The 15,000-nt window shown below is 34.8% G+C and overlaps 2 non-coding genes across 2 annotated transcripts in view; both read left to right on the top strand.

The window, feature by feature from the left end:
• Nucleotides 1-5,300: 5,300 nt before the first annotated feature.
• On the top strand, nt 5,301-5,372 carry Trnaa-ugc. Its single transcript has one exon. It is a non-coding gene; the product is annotated as a tRNA-Ala (tRNA).
• Nucleotides 5,373-14,995: 9,623 nt separating this feature from the next.
• The window catches only part of Trnal-uag, an 80-nt gene continuing 75 nt past the window's right edge, over nt 14,996-15,000 (top strand). The window contains exon 1 of the tRNA in view: nt 14,996-15,000. This exon is cut by the window's right edge and continues 75 nt beyond it. This is a non-coding gene — a tRNA (tRNA-Leu).

Raw genomic sequence — 15,000 nt, 5'->3', positions numbered from 1 at the left:
CAATGGTATACGATATAGTCGATCTAGATATAATCAATCATAATGATTAACGAATTAATTTAATTTTTCGCAATTAAATTAATGATCAATATCATATAACCAAATAGATCATCGCGTTCGTCAACTCTATCTAATTCCGATTGGATCGTATAAAGGAATTATATTTTTTACATCATCGCTTCTCAGCAATCTAATAAAGATCAAGTTTCGAAAGTCGATGCTTACCAGGAAATACAGGATTTTAAAGGGGTTAGAAATTCTGTGACACTGTACGAATAAATGTAGGTTTCCAGGTAAACTGCCGATAGGATTATTCCGTGATATACAGAACGTTCCTCGACTTCGTGCGATTTCGTCGAATCTCTGTTTTTTGGAACGTGAAGACCTACACGTAGACCTATCGTATCATTTTACCGAATATACTATATATATGTACACATATATACTTACACGGATTGCCCGTCCATAGATGTTTGAGTAAATATTTTGCGACTGCACGAAGTTACAAGGGAAATTTATTATGATTAAACATTTTGTGTAAACATTTTCGTTTTTGTTTCTTTTTTCTTTTTTCCTTTCTTTTTCCTTTTCCTTTTTTTTTTTTCTTTATCTTATTCGTAATCATCGAGTTACAAAAGATCAATGTTGTTTTTCTTTTTCTTTCTTTTCTCTATCTTTTCTCTATTCTTTTTAATTAAATAATTTCATAATTTTTTCCTTTCTTTTCTTGTTTTTTTTTTTTTTTTTTTTTTTTTTTTCTTTTTGATTAAATAATTTATTTTTATTTTTTACAGTCTTTTAGATATAATTTTTAGATTATTTTTTTATTTACATAAATAGCGATCATTTGCAAAAATTGTAATTATCTAGTAAGCTTTTTACGTATATCTTGTAAGCTGACACAAAAAACACGTGCAAATTTTCTATTATTAAACTTTCTTGTAACTTCAATCAGTTGTCAGATATTTGCTTTGACATTTATGAAAGAATACCCTATAAACACACATACACACACATACATATGTGTGTGTGTGTTATACATAGACATGTATATATGTATCTATGTATATATATATATGGATCCCTTGCTAGGCTTAGAAAAATGTCGAACGTTGTAAATTCGAAGCGAAACGAATGTATATTATTCATGCATGAAGCGAGAAAAGGGATTAAAGCGAATGAAAGTATATCGATGTCATAGATAAACGATCGATTGCGGAGGATATTCCGCACGATGGGAGGTCTCACGTTCTTTCTTTCTCTCTCTCTCTCTCTCTCTCTCTCTCTCTTTCTCTATCTCTCTCTCTCTCTTTCTCTATCTTTCTTATTTCTGGCGTTACTTATAAAGTAGAGAAAAATGCAAACGAAAAGTCATGGTCTTTGCATATGGCATGTCGAATCGATTAATCGAATCAACCTAGAGATATCTTAACAACGTTCCTTATCTTACACCTTATTGATCATTTTTATATTGTTAAGTGAACGACCTAAAGTTTAGGACAATGATCACATACACACACACACACACATATGCAAATACATACACAGACGTGATTGTTTTCTTAAACTAAATTATTTCTCACATGTAAGAACTTTCTTCAAAATAAAACGAAATGAGACTTAAACGAAATGTAGACTCTTACCGACAATACGATTTTCGTTCGAGAAGAACTCGAACGAAGGAGATAGTACTTACCTACCTACCTACCTACCTGCTTACCTACCTACCTACCTACCTACCTACCTACCTACCTACCTAAGTACTACAAAGAAAAAAATGTTTCCTCAGCACGTTGAAAATTATTTTTGTAAAAATGCGAACGCACATTGTCGCCATTTATCCGATCTTTGTCGTTTCTTCAGTTGAGTAACCTAGCGGTTCGCTTATCTTTCGTTATTTAAAAAGAAATAGAGAAAGGTTTCTTCGATAACGTAAGAAGTCTTGACGTAGACGAAAAGACGACGTATTTACAGAGGTCCTTCGGCTCTTCAAAAATCATACAAAGAGAGATATTCCGTTTTTCTAAGGTGGGCTACTACTACTGTGTCCTTTTTCTCTTTCTCTCTCTCTTTCTCTGTCTCTCTCGGTCGGTCTCTCTGTCTATTTTTTTCTTTCTTTCTTTCTTTCTTTTTCTTTCTCTCTCTCTCTCTGTCCCTGTCTCTCTCTCTCTCTCTCTCTCTCTCTCTCTCTCTCTCTCTCTCTCTCTTTCTATCTTTCTTGGACTTGTTTCCTCTCGTGAGGGTAAACGACGATCTTCTCTCAGCCCGAAAACGTTATCTCAGGATTACTTCTTTCATTCGTCCTCGACTTAAGGATCCTAAGGATGAAATATGCATACTGCTCTTTGGAGGGCAACGATTCTTTGCGAGCAGAGCCTGTTTCCTCGTAATTACGTCCGTTAATTGTACAAAACCTCTTTCGCCTCTTTCTCTCTCTCTCTCTCTCTCTCTTTCTTTTTCTTTCCCTTTTACTCTTTTTATCTCGTTCTCTCGTTCTCTCGTTCTCTCTCTCTCTCTCTCTCTCTCTCTCTCCCTCTCTCTTTCTCTTTCTCTCTGTTACTTTATGTACGCACGTACTGATCTTACGCACCGAGAAGATGGTATTAAAAGAATCTTTACGAGGTCGTGTTTCGTGCGTTGGCTTGTAATGGGATATATGGCCGTAGGTCCTTCTTAGGCCCGGAAGGATTAACATCGCTAATTGTTAGTCTTGAAGGGTAGAGAGAAAGAGTATTGCTGCGGAGAGAAGCAGCGTCCTGGAAAATTAAGGATTAGCGGCTGACACTCCACCCATCCCACTTACCCCCTCCCTCCCACCCTTCCTCCTCTCGTTTCTCTTACGTTAGCTTCCGTAAAGACGATATTACTTTATTTTTCAACGTAAAACCCTTGATAATCGCATAAATGACCTACTCATAAATTTCATTCGCTTCGAATAGTGATAATAAAAAAAAAAAAAAAAAAAAAAAGAAAAGAAAGGGAAAGAATAATAAAAAAAGAAATGTGATCTACGCTGTACGATAATTAACATTAATTAACGATCATTAATTAACGATCGTACGTCGATCATATTATTTCATCGATCGATTTATTCGTGATCATATTATAAGGATATACATTCGCAATGACAATCCTTTAAAATGTTGCTCCATATCGTTCTCGCGTTACTGTTTGCTATTCGCTCGACGAAGGGAGGATTCTCGGATTTATACGATAAGAATACTCCACCTCTTCTTATTTATCCGCTTCTAAAGTATCACGTTACCCGTGTCGGATTACGGTTTATCAAGTTTTTAAGGATGGATGGATAGAAGGAAGGAATAGGCATTAGGGAGCTAATATCGCGTTTCAAATTTTCATCGTTTAGGGTTGATCGTGCGTAAAAAGAAAATTATTTAAAAAGGATCATTACTCTCGTTGAAATACAAACGGGCATATTTAATAATCAATATTTAACCCTTTTTAGTACCTTAGAATCGATATATCGGCCGATATTTGCGTCTTTTCCGAATAAATATTTCAATTGGATATATCGTTTTGAATTTTCATTTTTAATATAATTCAAATATATTCAATCGCATTTTATTTCTTTTTCTTTGTTTTTCTTTTTATAAAGTAAATTTATTATAGCGTACGTTTACTCAGGACAGAAAAATATCTACAGTTTATCTCAGTATTCTCTCAAATGTTATTGTAAAAGTATCTGTTATTTATAATGTTTACACGAAGAAAAGAAATAATTTATTCCTTTTCCCATTCATTATAAAACTTTTCATTCATCGAAAATAATTTCTTTCTTTCTTTCTTTCTTTCTTTCTTTCTTTCTTTCATTTACATCAAACTGCATATCTGTATTTCGCGATAAAATAAAGAAAAGAATAAACAAAAAGAAATGAATTAAGAATTAGAGAATAAGAGGATTAAAAACAAATAAGTATTTAAAAGAATAATTAGATAGAAGGAATATTTCGTGAACGAGAGATTACGTGAATCAACGAGTCTAGAGATAGTCCACATGATCCAATCAAAAATGATTATAAACAACGATATGATTTATTTAATTATTAAAAGAAAAAGAAAAAAAAAACAACGCCCAAAGAATACACAACTAAATTAAAATAAAGAGTATCGAAGACGCATTAACAAATCATCGTCTTGATTTGGTTCATTCATCGACTATTTTCTTTCCTTTCTCCAAAAAAAAAAAAAGATAAATAAATAAATAAATAAACAAAATGAAACGTTTATACGTTTAATCGTACTCGTCGTTCTCGTCATCCACGAATCATCCCAATGAATTGTTATTGTTGCTTCGTCATGTTTTAAACCTTGATTTTAACGATGCTCGTAGTGTACGACAACAAAAAATAAAAGAAAAGGAAGAAAAAGAAAAAAGAAAATTGAAAAAAAAAGGAAAAAACAAATGTGTTCTACCTACCTATAATCGTACGTCGCGTGTCGAGAATTTCTTGATAGGAATAAGAAAAGATAAAAAGATAAAAAAAGAGCCAGAGAGAGAGAAAGAGAGAGAGAGAAAGAGAGAGAGGGAGAAAGAGAGAGAGAGAGAGAGAGAGAGACAGAGAGAGAGAGAGAGAGAGAGAGAGAACGAAAACGCGAAGAATTCGTAACAAACGAATGATAAAAGGCCACGTAGCAGAAGCCGATAGATCTTCATTAGAGTGAGGCGCTGCATAAGTCACGCAACGGGGGGTGATGACTTTTAGCCACCCTCGTAATTCTTCGGCACGTACTACACCCCCGCTTTGTATACATAATAATAATGATAATAATAATGTGACGGTGCAATTGCGACCGATGACTCTCGTTTTTTCAGGATCGCCTCTCTTGTAAATCTGCTATCACCGAGTATTACGTAATCGACGATCATTTGCATTCCCTAATCTTGTACATTGTATTCATGAAGTATATATATACATATATATATATATATATATATATATATATATATATATATATATATGTTGTCGGAAATGTATTACCAAGATTATTAAATTATTATCAAGATTAGCATAAGAGATCACGCAATACTAATATGTTTGCAATATAAAATATATTTTTTTTCTTTTCTTTCATTCGCGTTTCTTTACATGAGAATTTAGCGTATGCGTGAATTTATTATAATAAATAATACGTTAAATAAATTTTATTTAATTTATATAAATTAATGTCTTTTACATATTAACATATGTACATAAATTATATACATATGTATATATATGTTAGATTATTCTGAGCAATGTAAAATATATAAGACCTATAAAAGAAAGTACTTTCAACATGGGGATGTAGCTCAGTGGTAGAGCGTTCGCTTTGCATGTGAAAGGCCCCGGGTTCGATCCCCGGCATCTCCAATTTTTTTTTTTTTTTTTTTTTTTCTTTTTTCATTTAATCTAACTATTAAAACATTTCTATTAAATAGTTTAATTTAATTATGTATAATTTTTTCCTTCATAAACGCGAATTTCAATCTTTTTATCTAACAATCTATTATATACGAATCTATTATAAGATATATGTTATAATATATCTTATCCTAGAATTATAATATAGTTAATAAAAGATGGTAAAAAAATAAACTTTGGCTACCGTTAGAAATTTTTATTCGATCTTACAAAAATCAAAAAAAGATCTTACAGAAAATAAGAGAGTATTTTATTGAAAAAAAAAAAAAAAAAAACTATTTGCATAATAGAGAAACGCAAGATTTTTCGAAAATATCCAAGCATTTTAATACGAATAATATTGGATATTTATTACAAGAAAAAAAAAAAACTGCGTAAAATACAATATAATTAATAAAACCTTGATTCTTTCTTATTACCAAATAATTAAAGAAAATGATTTTCAATAATATTAATAGACATTAACTTATTTAAAAATTCATTCGCGTAAACTTATCTTCGATTATTTCGACTTATACTATAAATAGATAAATTTATCGGAATTTATTTAATATACAGAAAGAAAAAAAAAAAAAAAGAAAAAATGAACAAATATAAAGGTCTTGTCGCTCTACTCGACATTTGTGCAAATACGATGAACCCATCGGTGGCAAACATAACGCGTTGAATCAACTCTTCCCTGGACTTGGAATGAATGAACAGTTCGTCAGAAAATATTCAAGCCTCCTCCCAAGCTTGGATAAATAATAAAAACTAAAAAAAATTCGCGCTATAGATAGTAAGTATAAAGAAAAAAAAAAAAAAAAAAAAAATAACCATTATCAAATACCTGGTTTTTTCTCGAATGAGATAATTTACTGAATCATTAAATAAATGTTTACGCTATAACGTGCGATAAAAAAAGAAAAAGAAAAAGAAAAAATCGAATGAAACGTCAAAATATTTTCTAAAGATTGCAGAATACAATTGAATTCTTTCAATGTTTATCAATGATATATAAAAATCAATTAATTACAAAATAACACTTAAAGCTTTTCAACTTTTGAAATTATTTAAACTTTCCGAATGAAAATTGACGATGTTCTTTGCTCTCTGATTGATATCATATTGTCTCATATAGATCCATCTATTCGAATATTGAAAAACAACGATATCCGGTATGATCAATGTGTTCGATCCCGCATTTTTCTACACTATCAAATATCATCTTTCTTTAAGGAGTAAACAATTCTATCTTCCATTATTTAAGAAGCCACATGAATGACATCCACCAACTCGGCGGTTGTTTTACGTTTCGCGAAGCCTAAGAATGACCAAGTTCGTGGAGCATTTAATTATTATGGTTTCCACATTTAATTTTCTCCATAATAGACGGATTTGATGTCCGTCAAAAACTAAATGTTCTATTTTTTTTTTTTTTTTTATTTTTACTTTCTTTCTTATTACTCATTTTTTCCCTTTTTTTTTAATAATTACTCGAGCACAAATCGCGAACATTTTTAGGCTTCCGTAATGAAGTAAAGACGATTGAGAGAGAGAGAGAGAGAGAGAGAGAGAGAGAAAGAGAGAGAGAGAAAAAAAAGACGAATAGCAAAATTGATAGAAAAAAATTGGATAGAAAATAGAGGAGTTTAAACGAACGTAAAACTTGAAAATCCGAAAGTATAGAGAGGTATTCGCTTAACGTTGCGTGGTTATCGCCGAATGAATTTAAATCGAACGAATGGACGAATACGGAACGGTAGGTGGTACTCTTGTACGAGAAAAAGGGATGAACGAACGGAAAAAAAGAAAAAAAAAAAAGAAAAAAAAGAAAGAAAAAAAAAAGAAAAAGGAAAAAAAAAAAAAGAGGAGGAAATCGCACGAGCGGTATATAACAGGTGCTAATGTAAATGTCAAACGGAAAAAAAAGAAAGAAAAAAGAAAAAATATAAAAAAAAAGAAAACAAGAACGAAAAAAGAGAAAAGAAAAATGAGGGAAATTAAAAAAAAAAAAAGAATAAAAAAGAAGAAGAAGAAGAAGAGGAAGAAGAAGTAGATAAAAAAAACAAAAAAAAAAAAAAAGGTAGAAGTGACGACGGGTGGTGTTCGATCGAGCGTAGATAATTCGCTTCGTAGGGATATAACTCTCTCTCTTTTTGAGGCCGGACGATATTAACGAGAGGAGGAAGAAGAGGATGATGACGACTTCGAATAAAGAGAAAAGACAGAGACGGAGAGGTAGAGTTTTAAAAAGAGGAAGGGAGGGAGAGAGAGAGAGAGAGAGAGAGAGAAAGAGGAAGGGAGGGAGAGAGAGAGAGAGAGAAAGGGAGAGAGAGGGGAAAAAATTGCACGCGGTTGCAGAATCGTGTTGACTGCAGCGGAATAACGTAATTTGGCTAACACGTATGCACTCGCGCGACTGTTCTTACGTATGTATATGTATGTATACATGTACGTATCTACATACGTGCGTACACATAATCGCAAACTCGTAATCCACTTAGCGCGGAACCGCATCGAACTGCAACGTATTCCCGGCGTTTAAACGTCCTACCGATGCGAGCTATGCAGTTCCATGCATAAATGCGTTTATAACCGTCGATCCAACGAGGGAGAAAATCGCGAATCGCGTCATGAAAGTCTGCAGTTGATCTCTAATTCTCTATCTCTTTCTCTTCCTCTCTTCATGCATTTCTCTCTCTCTCTCTCTCTCTCTCTCTCTATTTATCTCTATCTTTCTTTCTCTCTCTCTATCTCTCTCTATCTATCTATCTATCTATCTATCTTTCTCCCTCTTTCTCTTTTTCTCTTTTACTCGGGCTTTGAAAAGCGACGATCACGACAACGGCGACTACGGCAACGACAACGACAAAGACAACGACAACGACAACGACAACGACGATGACGATGAGATTCGCGAGTGGCGGAGCCTCATCGAGCGAGGGTCGCGAAAAGGGGTTGCACGGCGTTCCTTCGGCATTACGTCATACACGTCGATTCTCAAGGGATTCCCACGGCGTCAGGCAGTCGTCGATTGGAAGCCTCTTGGCGGCTCGTTTATAGTCAGGTAAAACGCACCACGTGTGTAATCCCTTAGAGCTTCGGTAGGATATGAAAAAAGAAAAAAGGAAAGAGAGAAAAAAAAGAAAAAAGGGAGAAAGAATAAAAATCGTTTGATCCATTGTTTCGATGGCATCATTTCGATTTCGAAGATATAAGAGAGAAAAAGAGGAAGAGAGAGAGAGAGAGAGAGAGAGAGAGAGAGAGAGAGAGAGAAAAGTAGATAAAAAACATAGACGATTATTACGAATCATACAAAGATGTTTGGGAGAGGATGAGGAAATTTAAAAAGATCGATCAAAGTCAGACGCATAGAGCCCTCTTCCTCTTCCTTTCAAATTCCTACTAATTCCGTAAAGGCGTAGGGGACATGCGAGAGGGTTGAGGACGCCGACGACGACGACTACGACGACGACTACGACAACGAAACCACGAGGACGTACTCGAACGAAGGAATTAAAAAAAAAAAAAAAAAAAAAAAAAAAAAAAAAAAAAAAAAAAAAAAAAAAAAAAAAAGAGAGAAAAAAATAATGGGAAACGGTATCTCGCTCGCGGGTATAATCGCCACGTCCTCCGGTCGAGCGCTTCTAAAAATGGGTTTAGGCCGTAGGGTTTACGGGTAGAGCTTGTGCTTGATTAATCATCGGCGATCTCGCGAGAACACGTCGAATGGGCTCGGCCATTAGTGAGCAAACGACGAAAAGTTCGTCATTGACGAGTAGTAGTAGTCCTTCTCTTTCTCGCTTCTGTTGAAACGAGAGAAGGAGAAAGAGAAAAAAGAGAGAGAAAAAGAGTAGGTAAGAGAGAAAGAGATAGAGGGAGAGAGAGAGAGTGGCGGGGGGGGGGGGGGTAAAGAGAGAAGCGGTGGGGTAAACGCGATTTTTCTTCTCCGCATACGGGGATATACGAAGAGGAAAGAGGAGAACGCGGTATGTAACGCGGACGGAGGTAATCTAATTGAAATTCTCCCACCCCTCGTCACCCTCCTCCACGGTGGCTCTCCCGCAAAATTGTGGAAAAATCGAGTCATACGATCTCGTAGCGGAGGCCAGCCAACGCGAAAATGGAATTACTGGGGAAAACGAGGTTTTGGCCGATATGATGCAGGTGAACGCAACTTCCTCTAGAGACACAGACAGAGAAGATAGAGATAGATATAGATATAGAGATAGAGATAGAGATAGAGATAGAGATAGAGTAAAACGGAAAAGAGAGAGAGAGAGAGAGAGAGAGAGAAAGTGTGTGTGTGTGTGTGTGTGTGTGTGTGTGTTACCAATCCTCGCGATCTCTGCGAACGCTATACGGAAGGGATTTTTTTTTCTTTTTTTTATTTTTTTTTTTTCTTTTTTTTTTTATTTTGTTTATTTTCGGATGGGGGACAAATTTTTTTTCTTTTAAATTTTCGACGAAATTGCCCTTGCAAAATTACCCCTGGCTCCCTACCCGCCTTCTATCTACTCCTCTCCTCCATCTTTCCCACAATTACCGTGTCGTGCGTCGCTAGAGTTACCACGATGCCTATAAACTCCGCCAATCAACCCTTTTTTTCCTATCTCCCTCGATACAGAGTTTGGCACAATTCGAACGAAAAATATTCTCTCCTCCTCCAAGAGAGAGAGAGAGAGAGAGCGAGAGAGAGATAGAGATAGAGAGAGAGAGAAAGAGCGAGAGAGAGATAGAGATAGAGAGAGAGAGAGAGAGAGAGAGAGAGAGAAAGAGAGAGAGAGAGAGAATGAAAAACGTGTTTTTGACAGTCAAGCAACTCTGATAGAAATTCGAGCCGATGAATTCAACGACGATCCCCTTCATAATAATGAACTAGTTGTTCTTTTCAAAAAATTTCTAGCCCAGTTTTCAATGGGTGACTAAAAATCTACATCGAAATATTGACAAATATTTTCCAACGGAAAAAAACGAGTCCGATCGTCCCAACCAGCTTTCATGCATTATTTCGTTTTGTTTTCTCCCATCGCGCGCGCGTACGTTTTATTATTATTATTATTATTATTATTATTATTATTATTATTATTATTATTATTATTATTATTATTACTCGCTTTTGCATCCCTCCCATATGCATTTCTTCTTTTTATTCTTTTATTATATTTTTTTTCCCCTTTTTTTTTTTTTTTCTTTCTTTTGTGTAGAACCACGATGCATCGTTTTTACATGAAACACGTCCCTGAATTCTGACATAGCTCTAATATGCCCTTTTACGAAAATTACCAGAAAAACGCGTAAAACACAAAAATGGGAAACGAAAGAGAGGATCGCGATCCTTTAATTATGAGGGTACGTCGGCTGAAGGGAGAGATGGGAAGGGGGGCAGGGAGGGGGAGGGGGAAAAATGCTGCTGCGACGTAGATATGCAAGCACGTTATGTAATTTGATTCAAGGAGTTGGCAAATATTTGGAAAGTTTTAACGTTGCATTTCCCAAGTCGGTACGAGACCGATTGAATTTTTCCAACGGAACTTGGGTTACTTCGTGTTTTCAAATAAAAAAAAAAAAAAAAAAGAAAAGAAAAGAAGAAGATAAAAGAGAAAGGAACAAAAAAAAGTTAGCATTTATGATAGAACGAATGTTTACCTGATTAAGTTAGTTTATCGAAAAGACTACGAAATTTATGACACAACAACGTTATCAACGTTATCAACGTTTTTATTGTACACGTATGTTAGTTAATCATACTATGATGGTGGAATTTAATTGGCTCTAACCAACACATTTATATTAGTGTAGAATGACGTAGTCGGAGGAGGAAGGTACGCATTATTAACACATACACATATACATCAACATACAAATACACATTAATGCATACCGTGTATGTATGTATGTATGTATGTATGTATGTATGTATTACTCCTCTCGACGCAACATCCGGAATAGCCGGAGGTCAGTAACGCGAAAATATTCAATGTAACATCGTGTTCCGCAAACGAGACCGTAGTTGGTACGGTGCACGCGAAACGGAAGCGTAGAGAGATCGTATGCGGAGAGTGTCTATATCTCTCTATATGCACATCGATAGTTGCACATCCCGGTGAAGGTAACGTAGATCGGTTACGAGAAATATTGACCGATCGTGCGTAACGTCGAACCCCTCCAACAATAGAACCATCGCCCATATCTGCGTTAGGCCGCCAATCTCCTCTTCAACGGCTTCTCTATATGCGTTTATGTCTCTACGTCTATGTTGTAAACGTGTATACCTATATATACCACATACATAAGTACATATAGTCACGGCTATTGTCCTACCTCGATCGGAAAACGCTTTTCAACGCGTAATCGACGATGCCTTCGATCATACATGTGTATGTGTATATATATATATATACACATACACACATATATGTATAAATATATGCATACTTTGATATGATTTAAATTTTTTTATTTCTGCGAGTACAAATCAGAACGAGAAAAGTAACGAGAAATTTCGTATAGATCGAAAATTTATATACCTAGGTTCGATCTATACAAAGATCTAGATTACATCGAACGGCAACGTTAACATTATTCGGCTAATATCCCTCTACGCCGAGGTCATATCATAAGTATCACATATACGAGCTTGCGCATCTCTATAGGAACTATTATAACGAGCGAGCGTACGTATAGAAGCAGGGCGCGATGTTAAAGCGCATTTAACGAGCCGGTACGCATCAATTGTCATTAAACGACATGATTATTGCATACGTCGACGATTATTACGGCGATAGACCATTACTGGAATATCCAATCAGAGTTGGACGGTCAGACTCATAATGATCGATGCTCAATATATACATATATATATAATACTATATATATATATATATATATATATATATATATATATATATATATATATATATATATATATATATATATATATATAGTGTCATGGAATATTTCGTTAATGTTCGATACGTTCTGTTGCGCGTATTTTCGTGAAAATATCGACAATGAAATAAAGAGAAAGAGAGAGAGAGAGAGAGAGAGAGAGAGAGAGAGAGAGAGAAAGATAGAGGAAACCATTATAATATCACGCTAACGAGACATTTCTAAACTAATTCCGTCTGTCCACTGAAATTTTTGTCGAATAACGATAACGATACATTATACCTTATCTCATTGGGCATAGTAATCGTTATAATGGATACGTTATTCGATGTATCATTAATTTATATCGTACGTTAACATCACTCTCCTCTTACGATCATCCGAGGATCGAGCACCTGCGTTCGCATATCCCTCACTCGAAATTCACCCCCACGTAACCCCCACCTATTTTCCACTTCCTTCATCCTACTACACTTCATTCCATGATCCGCAGAAAATAATAGATAAATCATCCCCCAATTGGCTTCTAACGGAGTTTATTTCATAAGAAGTCGCACGCCCTACTTGATCAACGTAGACATATAGTTACATAAATACATACATACACACATACACACACACACACACACACACACACACATATATATATATATATACATGTATGATGATGTATACAGCATGAAGGGATTTTCTATATGATATGCAACATGCTCGACGTAATTCAGTCGATGCAAGTCATCGAGATCATCCTCCTCGTCTGGGTTGCGGATGAGCACGCGATACGATCGATCATCCACGACGACAGCGACGTACGAGTATTATTAAGCCGAAGTACCGTCGTGATTCTGCTAAATGCGATGCTAAACAGGTACCTCACTCTTTCTTCTTGGGACGAACGTCTCTTTTCTTTTTTTTTTTCTTTTTCTTTTTTTTTTTTTTTCTTTCTTTCTTTTTTCTTTTTCTTTTTAATGGAGCATAAACGAGATTATGTTATCGGTGATAAACCGCACGAGAAACTGAAAAAAAAAAAAAAAAGAAAAAAGAAAATGGAATTGAGCTCTTTCCCGAGCAAGACCGAAATATAATGGTCTTGGTTTTAATAATGAATGAAAGAACCCTATCTCACGTTTTATGTAAGCATATACGTACATACACAGCTATCGCATATATATCGCATATATATATATATATATATATAATAACGTGTGAGGATATAACGTGCGTACAAAAAAAAAAAAAGAAAAAAAAATGGAAAAGAGAAGATAAAAAAAGATTATCGTTTACGTTAAAAAGATGTACGTATTTCAGAAGGAAAAAAGAAAAGAAAAATAAAAAGAAGATAGAAGGAAACAAACAAATGACAGCACGTTTTTCAAATCTTTCATAAATGATATATAAAACGCAACTTTAGTAGAGAGAGAGAGAGAGAGAGAGAGAGAGAGAGAGAGGGATAGAGAAAGAGAATGAAATTTATCTTCTATTTTCTGATATAGTCGTATCTATGTACGTCGACGTGAGAGGGGAGACCCGTCACTTCAAGGACCGATTTACCTCTTATCTCGGGAGCTTATCTTTTATACGAATATTCACGCAAATTTATCGATCTGTCCACGGTCGTACGGGTTTCTCTGTCTCATTCTTTCTTTCTTTCTTTCTTTCTTTCTTTCTCTCTCTCTCTCTCTCTCTCTTTCCTTCTTACTCGTTGCTTTCTTTATTTCTTTCTCCTTTCCATCGAGCACGAGAGGTTCGAGCGTCATTTTTACGCTCGTCTCCGGGGACGCGATAAGAAAAAAATAAGAAGCCACTCCCGGACGGAGTCACGTTATTATGAGCATGAATTTTTATATTGAGAGATTTTATCGCGTTCAGCCGACGTTGCACGGTAGAAGGGAAAAATAAATAAAAACCGTAAGATTCGTCGCACCATCATCCCTCTACGACTCTACCCACCTCTCCCTTCTACCAACCGACGCCACGGTAATGACGTACACCCGCGCAAATACACCATTGCATGGGGGCCAAGTATTTTCATTACTTCTTCTACTTCTTCTTCTTTTTCTTCTTCTTCTTCTTCTTTTCTTGTTTCTTTTTCTTTTTTTTTCTTTTTTTAATTTATATATATACATAACACTAAACGAGCCGTTTTCTTTGTCGAAAAATAATTTTTAAGCATGAAAGAGAACGCATAACGCGCATTAGATTTACCATCTTAAATTTGTTTTTTTTTTCTCTTTTCCTTTTTCTTCTTTTTTTTTCTTTCTTTCTTTCTCTTTTCTTCTTATCTCTTTTATTTCTCGTTCGAGCGAAGAAATATCTCAAATAAATACAGGCCTTAATTAAATCTCTATAAAAAAGATTAAAAAAAAATGTAGTTCGAACGTTGGATCATCGGTATGACATCATTAATGAAATCAATTTTTTTTTTTCTTTGTTTATATATATATATATATATATATATATATATATATATATATATACGATTCACGACGATAATTAGAAACAATAAAAACTTATTTCAATTAGCATCCTTAGGAATCTTAAATATCTCTTTAGAAATACTTGACTATGTTGCATCTATGACGAATAAAAAGAGCACGATGATATCATAGAGACGATCAATGACTCATATAAAAATAAATGCACTTATGAGTTTACGCTAAGTATGATTTTCTAATACGATATTCAAAGACCATTCCGGAGGCAG

The sequence above is a fragment of the Vespa velutina genome, chromosome 8 (assembly GCF_912470025.1).
Source record: "Vespa velutina chromosome 8, iVesVel2.1, whole genome shotgun sequence".
Taxonomy (NCBI): domain Eukaryota; kingdom Metazoa; phylum Arthropoda; class Insecta; order Hymenoptera; family Vespidae; genus Vespa; species Vespa velutina.
This window is presented reverse-complemented; position numbering and strand designations above follow the sequence as displayed.